Source organism: Diplotaxodon limnothrissa, linkage group LG17 (assembly GCF_057381915.1).
Source record: "Diplotaxodon limnothrissa isolate DT_005_m linkage group LG17, D_limnothrissa_male_GT1.1, whole genome shotgun sequence".
Lineage (NCBI taxonomy): Eukaryota > Metazoa > Chordata > Actinopteri > Cichliformes > Cichlidae > Diplotaxodon > Diplotaxodon limnothrissa.
The window spans coordinates 15,077,000-15,080,519 of NC_140612.1; the positions used below are offsets into that span (position 1 = coordinate 15,077,000).

General features: G+C 41.7%; 1 pseudogene; it reads left to right on the forward strand.

Moving 5' to 3' along the window:
* Positions 1-979: 979 nt before the first annotated feature.
* On the forward strand, positions 980-2,327 carry LOC146614749 (uncharacterized; annotated as a pseudogene).
* Positions 2,328-3,520: the final 1,193 nt, after the last annotated feature.

Here is a 3,520-nt window from a genome sequence, read left to right on the forward strand (position 1 = left end):
TGACATAACAGCTACAATAAGCATAAAAGTTACCTTACGGCTATCATTTGTTAACACGACGCTTGTTTTTATACATGTAATACATTTATTACCAACCTGAGAGTTTATCCGCTGGTCATTCGACATGACAAATGACTTCTGAAGTCTTAATTCAGCTCAAGACGCTGTAGATTCCCGTCAGTAACACTTTCGGTCCGCTAGTAAAACGTAGTTCTATTAATCTGCGCTTGAACCGGAACCGGATGTAAGTTCCAAAAAACTGAATTTTGGACCTGAAATTGAATTGTAGACCTGAAACTGAATGGTGAGAAGTGAAACTGAAATTATTCGAGAGCTGAATTTTTAAAGGATAAAATGCAGTTTCAAAGCAAATCAATTCATTTTCAAAATATAAAATTCAATTTCAATTTAGTGATGATCATTTTCAAACCATAAATTCAATTTCAAATTAGACTAATTCAAATTCAGTTTTCAAAAGCATTTATTCAAGTTACAATTCAGATTCAATTGGAGCAATTCAAATTCAAATTTAACTTATTCAAATTCAGTTTCTGATGGCACAGATTTCTGCCCATAACTTTGCCTTTGTAGCTACTTTATCTGGAACTACGACAACACAAATCTACAAGGCATGTGCATCTTCCTCCCTGTGTCCAGCCGTAACTTCTCAGACATTTTCAGTCGACCTGGGTTTTCAAAGTGCTCTTGCTTCTGCTCAATGCTGCAACACAGATAACTGCAACTCAGCAACTCTGCCAAGTAAGTTAAATACTATGTTGCTCATTGAAGACAAAAGAATAATATAAAGAGATAAAGACAATAATCTGATGTTCTAAGGGTCTCTGTTCTGAAATGAAATCATCTTCTTTTCTGTTTCAGATCCTGCTTCTCAGTCAAATAATGGTGGGGTATGCAACTTTTGTGACCCTTCCACTGGTCAGTGCTCCTCCACATTACAGTGTCAGGGAGTGGAGAACCAATGCTTCCAATCAATCAGTGAGTCTTTATGTTGTATCAGTTGTGTCATCGGTTTTCTATCAAAGATGATTTCAAATTCTTTTGTAATACATCTGACATATAAAAAGAGCGGAAACTTTTACCCTAATTTATACTAAATGTTATCCTTGGGTGTGAAAGTTACTGTAATAAGATTTTAAATTTCAAGCCTGGAAGTCAGACAAACACATAAATGTTTTAAAAAGCTGTTAAGTTGTTTTTTGCATGAAATATATTAAGCTTCCTGGAAAGTAGCCAATTTAAAACATTTCCTGAAATTCTTCTTTTTCATCTGCAGTCAAAAGCAGCACCAGCACGTATCCAGGTTACGGTTGCGCATCTGCAAACCTGTGTGCAGCTGCTTCAAGCCTGGGTTCTCTACCTTTCATGCAGAGCATTGGTACAGTATCAGGTGTTGCCTGTTCTGCAGCACCAACTACAACTGCCGCCCCAACTACAACCATCCCCCCAACTACAACTACAACCACCACCCCAACTACAACCACCATCACAACTACAACTACAACCACTGCCACAACTACAACCACCACCCCAACTACAACTACAACCACCGCCACAACTACAACTACAACCACTGCCACAACTACAACCACCGCAGCAACTACAACCACAACCACCGCCGGAACTGCAACCACCACCCCAACAACATCTACAACCACTGCCACAACTACAACCACCACTACAACAATCCCCCCAACTACAACCAGTAAAACTACACCCACAACCACTCCCCCAACTACAACCACCGCCGCCATTACAGCTACAAATGCTACAACTGCTACATCAACCACAACCATGCCCACAACTACAACCACCGCTGCAACTACAACCACAACCACCGCTGCATCTACAACCACCACCCCAACAACAACCACAACCACTGTCCCAGCTACAACCACCGCCACAACTACAACCACTGCCGCGACCACAACAACCACCAATGCCCCAACTACAACCACCACCACTGCCCCAACTACAACCACCACCACTGCCCCAACAACAACCACCGCCGCAACTACAACCACCATCCCAACTACAACCACAACCACCGCCGCAACTTCAACCACCACCCTAACAACAACTACAACCACCCCCGCAACTACTACCACCCCCGCAACTACAACCACCACCGCAACTACAACCACCACCACAACTACAACCACCGCCACAACTACAACCACCGTCCCAACTACAACTACAACCACTACCCCAACTACGATTACAACCACTACCCCAACTACAACCTCCGCCGCCATTACAGCTATAACTGCTACATCAACTGCAACCACTGCCTCTACCACCAAAAGTGATGCTTGTTCTATCAGACTGGGAATGATCCATCTGCTGCTTGGACTCCTTCTCTTTACTTTTCATTAAAGTCCCGAATAAAACAAAAATAAACAAAAGAACATATGATGCTTCAACAAGACTCAATAGCTTTTTGGAGATTTACATTGTGTTAACAAATCACTGTTAAACGGAAGTCCATAAAAAAAAGGCAATAGAGTCTTGTTGAAGCTGACTTGGGACAAGTATGTAAGACTTCTTTGTTTGTTGACATGATGGACAATTATGTCAATTTTGTCCAGAACATTGAACATTATTTTTTTTATAGATATAATATATACATTTACATGTATCCAAATGCATGGGATTTATTTAATACTGAGTAGGTGATAAAAATGAATCCTTGTAATAATAACAAAGCATGCTTTGGAAATAAAATAAAGAAGCACAATTTCTTTTAGTTATATGTTCATTTATTTCCGTTTGTGCTTTTCTTTCTGCATTTCTCTCTCTCTAATTTTTTTAAGACCAACTGAGGTTAATTTCAAGATGGCGCCTGTGTGTTCGGCACGCCGTCTATCGCTCTCCTTTATTTGTTTTGTTTTATTGTTTTTAGTTAACTTTGTGTTACATGTGTGTTGTACTTTTTCCTATGATCGCCAGACATTATTGGAAATAGGTTTATCCATCCGGATGTCTGACCGGCCTGAATATGACAGCCAAGGATTTTTTCCTCCCTAACTGGAACCAATACCACCGTACTGGCGTTCCCTACCACCGTCACCGGATCTGCGGAAGCGACGCAGGAGACGGGGTAACCGTGGAGGTCGTCTTGTGAAGCTGAAAACCTGGATTTCTCATTTTCCCCATGAGCTCCGCTGCATCCGCCGCTGTTGTTGGGTCTTTCGAAAATGGTCCAGCAAAACTCTCTCCTCTACGGCATATGCGCTGGCGCGGAGTTGACAAGAAAAATCTTCGACCGGTGGATCTGGTTGCTAATACCTCGGAAGTTTTGGACCCAGTCCCTCTCAGGCTGGGTCTAATAAATACCAGGTCGGTGGCCAACAAGACCTTCATATTGAAGGATTTTTTTCCATCTCGTGTTCTGGATTTACTCTTCCTGACTGAAACCTGGATTTCTCCCAGTGAGTTAAGCGCTTTCATTGAACTAGTACCCGCTGACTGTACCTTTTTTAATGTTCCGAGAGCTTCTGGT